The sequence below is a fragment of the Leptidea sinapis genome, chromosome 5 (assembly GCF_905404315.1).
Source record: "Leptidea sinapis chromosome 5, ilLepSina1.1, whole genome shotgun sequence".
In the NCBI taxonomy this organism is placed as follows: domain Eukaryota; kingdom Metazoa; phylum Arthropoda; class Insecta; order Lepidoptera; family Pieridae; genus Leptidea; species Leptidea sinapis.
This window is the reverse complement of record NC_066269.1, coordinates 10016803-10031867: the sequence shown is the minus strand read 5'-3', so window position 1 is coordinate 10031867 and position 15065 is coordinate 10016803. Positions and strand designations below refer to the sequence as shown.

At 34.7% G+C, this 15065-nt stretch overlaps 2 non-coding genes across 2 annotated transcripts; both read left to right on the top strand.

Moving 5' to 3' along the window:
- The first annotated feature begins 648 nt into the window (after positions 1-648).
- On the top strand, positions 649-722 carry Trnay-gua (transfer RNA tyrosine (anticodon GUA)). Its single transcript has one exon. It is a non-coding gene; the product is annotated as a tRNA-Tyr (tRNA).
- Positions 723-950: 228 nt separating this feature from the next.
- Trnay-gua (transfer RNA tyrosine (anticodon GUA)) lies at positions 951-1024 on the top strand. Its single transcript has one exon. It is a non-coding gene; the product is annotated as a tRNA-Tyr (tRNA).
- The last annotated feature ends 14041 nt before the right edge of the window (positions 1025-15065 follow it).

Genomic DNA, 15065 nt, shown 5'->3' with positions numbered 1-15065 from the left:
GCAAGATAATTTGTGTAAAAGTGTGTCAATATTAATATAAATAACACGATACATATAAAACTTACAAAATTTTAAAGATGCCATGAGTGTCATGAAGCCACGTACAAAAGCATCTCTATACAACTGCCAAAACTACAATATAAAGTTGCCGTAATAAAAAAGCTATTGTTCTTATGTAGTGCGGTATGTAGTTGGAGCGCAGCGAAGAGCAATCCTGAATCTAAGCTGCGGGGTATATAATAAATATTTCAATAACAATTTTTCTGTTTATCATAGTAAATAATAACATAGAAATAATCTTATCTGGAAAGGGAATTGGTCGAAAAAAATTTCGTAATGGAATATTTTTTTTTACCTGTAAAATAATCTAAGCTATTTATAAAAACTTCCAAGTGCCACGGTTACGGAATTCACGCGAGGAAATTTACAGGCAGAAGCTTTGTGAATACAGTTGAATAATAATTCAATATTCTATAATTAAACAATTTGTTATGTTTTTAAAGTGATAACCTTCACTTCTAGGATTAATAATCCTCATCTCAACTCAATTTCCTAATATGCAAAGAAGTAACTGTAATGTTGATCCTGTAGAAGAAGCCACAACCTGAGAGTTGAAAGCATACAGGATTTTATGACGATACGTCACTCGAACGGTTAGCTCAGTTGGTTAGAGCACCGGCACGTAACGCCGGAGCTGGTGGGTTCGAGTCCCGCATCGTTCATAAAATTTTGTTTTTCAAATTTTATTTGTGTGTATCCTAGTAGTGAGGCTTATCACTTTAAAAACATAACAAATTGTTTAGATTTACAAGAGCGACATCTCAAGTCAATTTCCTAATATGCAAATATTGGGGTTGATGAGGTTATCAACTGTAAAGTAGATCCTGCAGATGAAGCCACAACCTGAGAGTTGAACAAAGCATACAGGATTTTATGATGATACGTCACTCGAACGGTTAGCTCAGTTGGTTAGAGCACCGGCACGTAACGCCGGAGGTGGTGGGTTCGAGTCCCGCATCGTTCATAAAATTTTGTTTTTCAAATTTATTTGTGTATTCTTTAATTAAAGAAAATATTAGCTGATAGGAAGTGTGCATAAAAAATTTACTAATTATAACTAAAAACCTCTAAAAACATAATAAATTATTTGTCACGATTATTTTACAATGTTAAAATTTAATTTTTTATGTTTTAAGATTTGTTTAAAGAAAAATAAACGGCTTACGATGGCAAAAAATATTATAAAAACCAACGAACTGTTAAAATAAGAAAATTTGCTGAAAATTATGAGTATAATATATCAATATGTTAGATTTAACGCAGAAATGTTTCCAATTATCTGCGAAATATCTAAGGCAAATTAAGTCTAGATAGAGTCTCTTGCTGTTAGATAGCCGATAAAAAGGCCAGGTTTAATTTAGAGTGCGTCACAAGCTACGTCTTACACTCGCGATTTGTATGTTTATGTTAGTGTGCGTGCATTGCTCAAAATAGAGGTTAACTCTACTCTACACTAAATTAATTTCGAGGTTTTCAGATGTCATAGTCTATTTACACCATAGTTTCTCAAGCTTATTTTGCTCACCGCCCACTTTGAGAATATCTTTTTTTCTAGAGTATTTTCGTGTATTTTTTTGCCTTTTTAGACTATATTTTTTAACCTACCCACGCCCCATCTGCGCCATCTCAATGCCCCCTAATTTTCGCCCCCTCGAAAGTATCAAACGCCCACAAGGGGGCGTTATCGCCCACGTTGAGAACCTTTGATCTACACGTATAAATGATGTAATACCTAAGGCTTCCAGTAGAAGAAAATATCTTGAAATCCAATCTCGGGCAGTTTTCTACAATATAGATATATTAACTAAACAATTTGTTGTTTTCAAGCTATCTCCCTTATTTCTTAGATTAAATCTATATATATAAAATGATTGTGTGGTTTTATGAAACCACGGTAAAAGTGAAACTTTCTTTCACATTATAGACATTTAACTAAAAATTTTTGGAATTCCATTAAGGGTATAATAATCGCTTTATCTATCTTGATTTTATACTTGAAAAATTGGAGTGATAATGGGTAATTATAAAAGTAGAATAAGTCTCCAACTAATATTTTTATTGAACTCTGTGTCTTAGCCATGGTTAAAAACAAATAAAATAGCGTGGAGCACAGGCACAAATGAGTAATATTCAGTACACTACACAGTCAGCTGCTGCGAACTATAGGCGCCGCCCGACCGTCACGCGACATGCAACACACAGACGAAAAAAATTGAGACGAGTTAATAAAAGTTTCACTTTAAAAATGATTTGCTGTTCGTTAGTCTCGCTAAAACTCAAGAACGGCTGGACCGATTTGGCTAATTTTGGTCTTGAATTATTTCAGAAAGTCCAGAGAAGGTTTAAAAGGTGAATAAATATGAAAATGCTCGGGATAAAGTAAAAACAACTTTTTGGTTTTCCTTTGATGTGTCTCATGTCGTTCAGAAATAAAATTGAAAGAATAGTTTAAAATTAATAACTAATTAGAATTTTTATAGCTTTCTTACATTATCAGGAGGTAAAAAATAAACTTAATTTTAGCCAACTATAGTTGGTAGATTAACTGTGGATGGAACAGAATAATATGCAAGGTGGCAATCGAATATAGTTATTCTTGAAGTACGATACATCTTATGTACGATTTGATAATATTTGGTAGGTCTGTGAATCGGTCGTCATCTATTTTTGGGATCTATTGATGGGGACTCAAATCTGCGACCTCTTGGGTTTCGTTCGAGAGCGTCCTACGTATGCCTACTTTACATATACTTTACAATTTATTATTATCTACTCCACCTAAAGGATCTACTTTACCAGCTCAACACCAATAATTACATATCAGGAAATTGTAGCCACACCCTGAGAGTTGAACAAGTCATACCAAGATTTACGTCACTCAAATGGTTGGCTCAGTTGGAAGAGTGATCGGACAGAACCCGAGAGTTTCATAATTTAATTAATCCTGGAAGAGAGGGATATCACTTATAAAAAAAATATAAAATTATATATACCGAAATTTCCATTAAATTTCGGGATTCCAACCCTCCTCTCAGAATTTGACACAGCGCTCTTTCCAACTAAAGCAACCCTCTCAATGACTTCTAGTCTGTAAATCATGGTATATTTGTTCAACTCTCGGGTTGTGGCGCCATCTACTTTACAGTTGATAAACTGCTTCAGATGACGTTCTTTATTATTAAAAATTGTTAATTTAAGTACTCTCCCAGAGAGATGGTATAGGGGCGGTGGGAAAGTCGCTCCCAAGACGATCTTAAGAGATAATTTACATAATAATGGTAAGGGGTCATTGGAAACCATTTCATTTTCGTTTTCATACGCGTATTATTAGCTTCCTCTGCATGTGTTTAGGTACCTTCCAACTCCGCCCCAACTGGAATTCAAATTCAAATTCAAATATTTTTACTCAAAATAGGATTTAAAATCACTTATTGAACGTCAAAAACTACCACCCATTCAAAAGAGACTGCCTCAGACTTGAGAAGAATGGGCGCAAGAAACTCAGCGGGCTTTTTTTTTTAATATAAAATATGAATTACAATGTGATATCGTACAATTAACATTTATAATTAAAGAGCCTGAGGGTATTCGCTTTATTCCCAGTCCGTGGTGTCATTTAGAAAATCGTTTATGCTATAATAATTTTTTATTTTTAATATATAATATTATGACTTTCATCATCATCAGCCGAAAGACGTCCACTGCTGGACAAAGGCCTGCCCCAAAGATCTACACGATGGTCGGTCCTGCGCTGCCCTCATCGAACGTATTCCGGCGATCTTGACTAGATCGTCCTTCCATCTTGTGGGGAGCCTACCAACACTATTCCGGTACGTGGTCACTTTCTACCCCACCGGCCATCTGTCCGTTGAAACTATGTGCCCTGCCGTTTATAAATCAATGACTTTGACAGCTACAAAAACAATATTGAACACAGAGTAGGGATAGATAGTGCTCATAAAAAGTGTGTTATTGTCACTCCATATGGTAATAAGTATGTTTCTATTTCTATGTATGTAGCGGAATAATGGAACGCGTTTTTCAGCCACTTCACAAGACATCCAGTTGACTTGAAAATATGCGCACGTATCAAATACTGATGAGAATACAAAATATTTATTACTTTTGCCTTGTTGGCCAGGATTACCAGCATATCAAAGAAACCAAGCCAAACTCAAGAGCGAAGAATTTCGTTTATGAAGTAAAAACTTTAACCACGTTGGGCACTTTTAGGTAGGGGCAAATCTTATGGATTCACGTCACCGATAAAAAAATATATAAATATACATAAGTTAGACACTTTTTTGATGGACCTAAGATCTCGTGAGTAGTCTTGTAAGCAGTATATCTGTAGCTACATACAGCTGACGTATTGTGCAACATTAGTGCTGTGTACGAGTATAGCTTGTAAGTGAAATTGAATGGATTTAGTGAAAAGTTCAACGTGTATAAACTATGCATTATTGAAATAGTGTTTTTGTTTTAAATAATAATTTTATTGTTTTTAAGCATTATGAAATTTCAAATTTTAATACTCAAAGTTCTAAATATTTGCTTCTATCTTGATATATTTCTCTCCAACTGTAATTTTTTTATGAGAAGATTTAACGAGCCTGCCATGTACCAGATGGTTAATGATATATGCCCTGCCCTACTTATTAAAATGCAGTGCAAATCTTTAGGCGACGCTATTAAATATCAGGGATTTACTAACCACAGAGCCCTTTCAATTGGAAATGAAACCCTTCTTGGCGGCAAATAAAGGCGCAGATGTATCTGTGTGTGTGTCTGATGTGAAATAAGCGGCATTCTTTGCTAAGAATACAAGAAGGCGCCCTCTGGTAAATTTATATGAGGCCTTCATAAATGGCATTAGAAATCTCACGGTCGCTCAGAAGGCAATGGAGAGAAGCTCGGAGTTCCCTGCAAGATTGAATCAGAAATGAGCAGATCCGTAGGAGAACCACCAAAGTCATCGACATGGTTCGGAAAATTGTGAAACTGAAGTGGCAGTATGCAGGGCACATAGCTCAAAGCACACATAGCCGTTGGGGCAGTTAAGTCCTCGAATGGCGACCACGTTATATTAAAAATATAATAATATGGTACCTTCAAAAAAAGCGCGTACACCTTCCTTAAAGGCCGGCAACGCTCTTGTGATTCCTCTGGTGTTGCAAGAGAATGTGGGCGGCGGTGATCACTTAACACCAGGTGACCCGTACGCTCGTTTGTCCTCCTATTCCATAAAAAAAAAACAAAAAAAAAACATTTGAGCGTGTATGCAATTTTCCATCTGAAATTATTGTTAAATACGAGTAGTACCTAGGTACTACTCTAGGTCTGAACAAAGGCCGATTCGTTTAGATAACAATTAGTTGATTACACCAATGCATAACTAAAAAATAATGACTATACAATAAATACAATAAACAGACCAATCAGAGACAGCCTCATAAAGTAACGACCAGTAAAATTGTCAAAATATTGACTTTAAATATCACTATAGTGTTCCAGTGACATTACAATGTCACTAAAACCAGACCGTTAAAATTTAAGAAATTAAGTCGATTGACAATCTACCGTTTTATTATAATATCACTAGTAAAAAAGCGCGTACACCTTCCTTAAAGGCCGGCAACGCTCTTGTGATTCCTCTGGTGTTGCAAGAGAATGTGGGCGGCGGTGATCACTTAACACCAGGTACGCTCGTTTGTCCTCCTATTCAATAAAAAAAAAAAAAAGTGAAATTGTAAATCACGGCTTGACAATATAACCGCGACATGTACATACAAAAAACACTAATTATAACTAAAACGTCTAAAAACATAATAAGCTATTTGTTAAGACGATTTTACAATGTTAAAATATATTTTTTTATAAGTTTTAAGATTTTTGTAACGAACAATTAACGGCTTATGACGACAAAAAATATTATAAAAACCATAACATGAATTATCGAACTCAGATTTAGAAAATTTCGGAAAATTATGAATTTAATATATCAATATGACAGCATTTACGCAGAAAGGTTTCTAATTAGCTGCGAAATACCTAAGGCTTCCTCCAGTAGAAGAAAACAATCCTGAAATCCAGTCTTCGATAGTTTTCTACACTACAAATAGATTAGTGAAATTATGTTAGTATGTAGCGGAAACTTTGAATATGATTTTGACCCCCTTCAAAACGTCGGATTAACTCGAAAATTAACATACTCATTAAAGACCGATGACAATTTAATATAACAAAAAAAAAAGAATTAAAAAAATATATAAAAAATAAAAATAAATAATAGTTTAACAAAAACTAAAAAATACGCTTTAATAGAAAATCCCACTAAAAAAATTTTTAACAAAAAAACAACCGCCTTCAAAAACACTATTCCAAAACAATAGATATAATGTGCACTAAAAAGTATAAAAATAATTGCGTATTTTTATACAATCTAATTAATTAATCTAATTCTAGTTACGATTACTGTTATTTTTGGAATCGGTGTCCTTCCGCTGCAACCCGCTCTCGCTTCTCGCCTCCTAATGACTCAAGCACATCTCACCTATAACTATGTGTGTAGTAATAAACCTATCTTGGATAACACCGACTCCAAAAATTACAATAATCGTAACTAGAATAAGATTAATTAATTAGATTGTATCAAAATACGCAATTGTTTTTAAACTTTTTAGTACACATTATATCTATTGTTTTGGAATAGTGTTTTTGAAGGCGGTTGTTGTTTCGTTAATTTTATTTTTATTTTATTAGTTTTAGTGAATTTGAAGTACACTAACTAACAATTTGTCTAAATATGTGTAAATATACTAAATTTTTCAATGCAGCAATGAACGTAAGTACTTTGCAATTTAATTACAGACAGTGTTCCGTTACTTTGTCATGGATTCTGTAATCAGAACCTAACCAAACTCTCACCAAACTATCTTTGAAGTAAATACTTTCCAATAAAAAAAGAATCATCGAAATCAGTTGGCGCGTTATTGAGTTATTTGTAAATTTATCATCCATTTTGCTATACGTATGTATAGCAAAATTTAAGACTTTTATAGTTTTCTCATGGATTCCACTGTCAGATCTGGACTAAATTACAATGGGACCACTCGGGAAGCACTAGCTTTCAAATAATAAAAGAATTATCAAAATCGGTTCACCCAGTCGATAGTTTTGAGGTAACAAACATAAAAAAAAATACCGATGAATTGAGAACCTCCTCCTTTTTTTGAAGTCGGTTAAAAATAGAAAATAAATTTCAATACAAAATACTGTACGAAAAGATTTTGTTGTAAAAAAAAGCGTGGGTTATTTTGATAATATCCTGAAAAGCACTTCAGGATATTATCAAAATAAACCTTCTACTCATATCTATTCATAAACCCCCATATTCATAATAGTCTGCTAACTTAAAGCATTGCTAATTCTCACTCTGTCTTCTTCTATTGACCTAAGTCAGAATGAGAAAAAACACTCCTTAGCGGCTGTTTAAAGTTAGCGGACCATTATGAATAAAAATATATTTAGCTATTGATATCATGCACCCCGCGCTAGTTTTATAATTCCCTGTGATACCCCTTTATGATCCCTGTGATAGGAGAATCAAAGTCACATGGCTCGGACGATTGCTCAACTGAAGTGGCTGTGTGCCTACATATCTCGAAGGACATATTGTTGGGATAGGTAAATCGTTGAATATAATTGCATTATATAGAATCATTTGTAGGCTTTCTTTGTGAGCATTAATTTTGTAGTTATCATGCGTAGGTATAACATGGCTCGTAATGCTCACTGGAATGGTATAGTTTGCGGCGACGTCGTGTGCTGGGTCGTCTCCTTCCCTCAAATATGTGCGAAGTCATAAAGAAAAGCTACGAGTTACACTCACCATTTGTATAACGCTTTGAGTGTGCGTGCATTGCTCAAAATAGAGGGTATCTCTAAATTCATTTTTTTTCGAGGTTTTCACATAGTCATAGTGTATCTAGAGTTATCTATTAATGATCTAAGACTAAAGTCATTGCGGCGATTTTCGAAAGTTTTATGCATTATATATAATGCCTTCATGCTCTGTTTCGGCGCATTCATTGAATGAAACCTGAAGTGTATTTTTCAACTGCATAATTTTCGAATATAAAGTATCCCAGCGGGATAACGGAATTAAATAAATATATTCAGAAATTATTTATAAAATAATTATTTTATGTGTCAGCAAGAAAAATGCACACAAAATTGATAATTTAATATTAGGTCAAATAATACGTAACCTTAATTTCGTTTATTGCCCATATCTTGATGATGCAACTGTCAATTAAACAAATTAATCCAATCTCAAACTGATATTTTTATAAATAACTAGAGATACTAAATTGGACGTTCATCAAAATTTGGGCCTAATGATGTATGGCAGACGGGCAGTTTCCTTATTGACATCCATCTCTACAAACCATAGTAGAGTACCAACAAATCAATAGAAGAACGATGGGTAACTTAACGCATAAACTTAGTATACTTACCCTGTGTGAAAGCGAGATAACTATCCTTACATAAAAACCTCGGTGTGAGAAAGAGACGGAATAGATGAAGACCATGAAACCGTTTTGAAACAATTTAGTGTCCATTAGTCTCCTGTCAAATTGCACCACGTATTAATTTTATAGTTTTTATAGTTATTTTTCTATGTTTTAGCAGATATGAATCCTACTTATATTATAAATGTGAAAGTTTGTATGTCTGGATGTATGTTTGTACTTCTTTAACGCAAAAACTACTGAATAGATTTTTATGAAACATTACAATAATACAGTTTACACACCAGAATAACATATAGGCTATAATTTATAAAAGTATTGTTGCTCGTCGGCTTTAAAATGTAAGTCTGAGAATAAACGGTCGAACTCTTAATATCATTTATTTGGCAACGTTTGCCGGGTCAGCTAGTTAAAAATATAATATCGTATCGTGTCATGTATTCGATTGTGTTGTTAAATATAGCAACAATCTAACAAAAGAAACATTTCACAGTTAAATACTGATTCTTCAATACTACATTCGTGATGTTTATTTTTGTAGAACATATTATGCACTAAAATACTATAAAAATCACATTTTATATACGCAATAAATACTCTATTTTCTTAAGAATATAATCATTTAATAATATATGTTAGCTAATAATATTTATATTGTATACGTGAATATGACGCCGTTTATCAATATTTAGCATAGGGATTTACCAAAAGCAAAATACTACACTCTTCACTAACTTACTAACACACATGCACGCATGAACATTTTAAATTTAGTCTCGCCGAAATTTTGAATTCCAAATGTCAAGCAGAATCCTTTGAGACTCCTATGAAGCTAGCTACTAAAAACTAATAAAAACTAGTGTAATGGACGTATTCCATAATTTTATAGCAATAACAGGTTTCCCTGCACTAAGGAATAATTTGTCTAAATATGTGTAGACTTACTAATTTTTGCAATACAGCAATGAACGTAAGCGAGAAATTCTGCCACAAAATTACAGTAGTAAGTCGTTAAGGTTTGCCATTGATCATCATATTCGACTACGACAGTTACTTGTCCATAACGACGTAACGGTAAGTGACTTAAATATCCGGATAGCATAAAAAGATTCGGCCGAGTATCGTTAATTTACTCTTTAGAATTGAAGAGTTCCGCTACTTTGTCATGGATCCCATAATCAGAACCTAACTGAACTCTCACCAAACTACCTTCGAAGTATATCTTTTCCAATTAACAAAATAATCATCGAAATCGGTTGGTGCGATATAGAGTTCTTCGTCCATTTGTCGCGCTCATACTTATACCAAATTTAATTCAACACGTGTTTCACCTCTACAAGAGGCATCCCAAGGAGATGTTGACTCGCAAAACTCTGCCACGAGACTGAATTGAATAAGCCAGAAACCGCTGTTTTATACCCTCTTCGCATGAGTTAGTGCGCTGTTATTGGTCGGCTGATGTGACGTACTACCCCCGGAAGTGATACGTAACAATGGTGAAGAGACCAAATTTGTTTGTTCATTCAACAATGTAAATATGTTTTTTTTTGTGTTTTATAATAGCTAATTGTTCCAACACATTTAAGCGGAATCCTTTTTCACATGTATGTAAATTCCATAATGTTCTCATAATAAAATCCAAATCGTTATATTGGAACAAGAGTCCAATTAATATTAATATCAAGCGGAAAAACTATTCTTAACAACGTCAACATAATATTTGTATAAATATTGTGTTAATTCTTCGTAATTGTAAACTGACGTTCGCGGAAACTTGTGATGTATTTATAAAAGGATAATGATCAACGTTTGGGGTCAGAGATGACATGATCTCTAGCTTGTGGTTAAAAAAATATAAAATGTAATATAATAGACTTAATAATTGTAAAATTCTCAGTATAATTCCACAACTTTATAGCTCAACAGTATTAGCTATATATACCTTATTTATACAGTTCTTTATTACTCTACATCATTTTTTTTTTGAAAATAAGGGACGAGACTAGCAGGACGTTCAGCTGATGGTAATTACGCCCTTTCCATTACAATGCAGTGCCACTGAGGATTCTTGAAAAACCTTGAAAATTGCACTTCTCACCTTGAGACATTACATGGCTACAAAAGGCTATCAGTTTTAACGTTAACCGGTTATATATTTTTTTGGTTTCCAAGCCTTGTTTGAAAGTCTAAAGTGTCGCCGAAATCTTACTTACATTAGACCTAAGCTCGGCCGTTGGAGATCTTAAAAATATTAGCAAATTTCAAATATTTTTACTCCATTATATTTCAAAAACGAAATTTACAAAGTACATAAATGTAGCGGCCAGTACAGTTTCAGAAAGATTCTCTATCAAAGTAGATTTCATACCACTCGTATATAATGATTTATAACACGAAGGACTTTTAAAATACTTTGGATGAGGTTAGTTTTCTGGACAAATTTCTTTTGCCCAATAATTTCACTAGCTCCGGCGCCCTTCAGACCGAAACGCAATAATGCTTACATAATGCTTCACGGCAGAAAAAGGCGCCGTTGTTGTACCCATAATCTAGCCGGCAGCCTGTGCCAAGAAGCCTCCCCCTGGTAAATGCTTTTAGGATAGGAATTCTAACAATAACATCTCAATCATTTTATAATATTATATGTATAGTTTAATATAGAAAGAATTAATACATTCAAAACAAAGATATATATACCACCATAACAAGAAATAAAAATAAAATCACTATTCCAAAAAAGAGGCTCAGTTTAATAAAAAATTCGTATGATTGTCTCAGTTTTATTTTATTAAGATTGTAAAATGTGACGAAACTAGCATGAATATTCTACAAATAAATTCTTTTGGTGTATATATAATACTAGACAGCTAGTAATTATATATAATTGCATTATATATAATTACTAGCTGACCCGACAGACGTTGTTCTGTATATAATAAATAAAATATTATTTTTATATGAATTTGTCAATAATATATCATAATATCAAAAATTTACTTCGCTAAATATGCACCCTGCTGTCGCAATGAAATTGTTTCACAGCAGAACTGTCAAACCGTGCGTCAATAAATTCTCTCGTAGAGATTATGTATGGACACATGAAAGGAAAAACAAATTTATTGTTTTTTCTTTTTATTTAGCAGCATTTTCCTATTTATTCACCTTTTAAACCTTTTCTGGACTTCTACAAATAATTTAAGACCTAAATTTGCCAAATCGGTCCAGCCGTTCTCGAGTTTTAGCGAGACTAACGAACAGAAATTCATTTTTGTATATATAGATTTGTGCTTTGTGAACATTAATTTTGTAATTTTGTATGTTCGTAATAATAAATAAAATAATTATAGTGACTATTCAAAACCTCTTAATTTAAGTATATTTGAATAATGTTTATTTGACTTTGACTATACATAAAAACAAGATTGTAAGGTGCTGCATCCAATATCCAGAGTTCTGTGAACGGCTGGATCACTTGGCTCTGCGTAGAGACGTCGCTTCATTGTGTGTCTTCTACCGCATTTATCACGGGAAGTGTTCCGAAGAGCTGTTTAACCTGATTCCTGCCGCCGAATTCCACCTTCGCACGACACGCCACAAGTTAGGATATCAGCCTCACCATCTGGATGTGTGGCGGTCCTCCACAGTGCGGTTTTCAAGGAGCTTTCTTCCACGTACTACTAAGCTGTGGAATGAACTTCCTTGTGCGGTGTTTCCGGGACAATACGACATGGGTACCTTCAAAAAAAGCGCGTACACCTTCCTTAAAGGCCGGCAACGCTCCTGTGATTCCTCTGGTGTTGCAAGAGATTGTGGGCGGCGGTGATCACTTAACAACAGGTGATACGCTCGTTTGTCCTCCTATTCCATAAAAAAATCGTATTAAAAGTTTAAAGCGTTTTGAATATTACACATTTCATAAAAAGTAATTATCTATATGAATAATCGTATATTGGATGCATAAACCTTCAGAGCTTGAATTCATCGGGTCGACAAACAAAACAACGAAATCTTATTTATATCTTTAAACGAGCAATTCTTGTATATAAATATATATATATAATCTGACACTCGGATAAAGAAAGTTTTATAACATTGTTTGGGGGGTAATTATGCTCGCGTCCGTACGAGTCTCCATCTTTATAAAGAAACACCCTACACGTGTCCCCTGGATGGTGTAAAATGAGCAATAACGCTGAGTCTTGGGCGGCGGTAAATAATCCGATCTGCTGAGCCTAACCAGCTCATTCTGTTGTTGGTAGGAAATTACTGTAACAACCCGTTCCCTCTGGTCATGTCTCGGAGGTCTGGGGGTCTTGGCTTCATCACCTGGACCACGAGGAAGACAACCACAATAAAAAATTACCCCAATCCCAAGGCTGGCATCGTCGTATTGCGCCCTCTTGCTGGAATGGGCGTCACCCTGCAAGTGAACGAATATTTCGACCCTACTCGTGGGAACAAAAATAGAAATGTCTGAACCTAAATTCGAAAAACAAAATACAAAAAACTTACCCCAGAAAACACTTACTCAACAAGTATTTCATCCGGCCTTATTCGCGAGACCGCGCTCGGCACTTAAAGAAGTGATGTTACCAACATTGGTGCAAGATCTCAGGAACCTGTACTGATCAAAACCACTACAACTGACATACAGGGCAACACTACTAGTGATGATGATCCATAGTATCCTCCCTCGTGGCAGAGAATTCCATCATTAAGGCATTCAAAGCTATGGGTCTTTCTACGCTTTGCATTGCGTGATGATGGAATTCATAGTCCATCCCCAGATGCAGTTGAGATATTTAATAGATTTAGTGCTCTACCAGTGAATGAAACTGAACAAACCCCAATGGAGAAAAAGCCTCATCGGCCGCCACCTATAATGCTATATGGAGTGGAGGACAGCAATAAATTGACCGAACTTCTAGAAACAGTAGCTCAAAGAAGTGACTTCAATTACAAAATTATTAATAAAAACCATCTCCGGATAAGCAGTGCCAATGTAGAAATATACAAGAAACTTGCATTGTAATAAAAAATCTACACCACACAACGAGATAAAAGCAGCAATTGAGAGCACAGGAAATAGTCTTAGGGACATAATTAATCACAAATATGGACAGTCAAAGATTCCTACCTCAACTTTCTTTGTTAATCTGGAACCAAGACCAGAGAACAAGAATGTCAAAGAACTAAGGTTTATCTATCACCAATCCATATCTATAGAAGACCCCAAAAAGCGCAAGACAATAATCCAATGCCAACGATGCCAGCAATTTGGGCACTCCAAAAATTCTATAGGTTGGTTTGGTCGAGGTTATATCGATGTGTAAAATTTGCGCAAGACCATAAGACAAAAGACTACCCCAAAGTAGACCATAAGATAGAAATACTCCTGCTACTTGTGCCCTTTGTAATGGACTGCATTCAGTTAACTACAATGGATGTGAGGTTTACAAATCAATACAATTAAGAAAAGTGCCAAATAACAATACTCAAAAAGCCCACATCACAAACACAAACTATGTAAAGACAGGCACAAACAATATAAAATGGACAGACTTATGCAGAGATTCTAAAGAAACCTAAAGAGAAGCAGCCAGAAGAAAACTCCATCTTAGAAATATTAAAAGTAGAGCAAAATGCTAATAAAACAAGCAGAGAAGTTTGACAAAATCTTACAACAAATGATTACCTTGATAGGTATCATAACAACACTCGTCAACAATATGTCAAAATAAGTTCCCTGAGACTTGCAACTTGGAACATTAATGGCTTGTCTCCAAACAAAGATGATTCCGCAACTCATTGACTCGCACCAACTAGACATTATATTAATTACAGAAGCATTTTACGGAGTTCACCAACATCAAATTCAATAGCTGTAATACTTATGTTACTACTCATCCAGATAGGAAGTTGTCATGCTGGTACTGCAGTAGTAATTATGAAATCTATCAAACATCATACAGCTTAACAGCTGTTTGATGTTGATGTTTAAACAGCTTGCCACAATATAAAACTTAAGCCATACAAGCTACTTCTATATATATAGAAGATATACATGGGTACATAACTGTATTTCTGTATACTGCCCACCGAAACACAAAATAACAGAAGGGGTGTTCACCATATTCCTGGATACTCTTGAACTTGAGGTGAATGGAATGCCAAACACACACACTGGGGCTCCCGCATAATATCAACTAGAGGCAGGCAGTTAAAATACTGTGTTGATAGGAACAAGCTGCTTACCATCTCATCCGGAGAGCCAACTGACCCCTGCAAGCTCCCTGCTCTTCTGGACTTTTTTGTGGAATCCCTTCAGAAGGCACTATTTTCAACCAGAATCTTGTTTGGATGACCACTCATATCATACGCCTGTTATCCTGACTGTAAGCTCATCTGTAATATTTTATATTAAGCCCGATACCCTGAGTAACAAGCATATAGAAGAAAATCTTTTAAAGG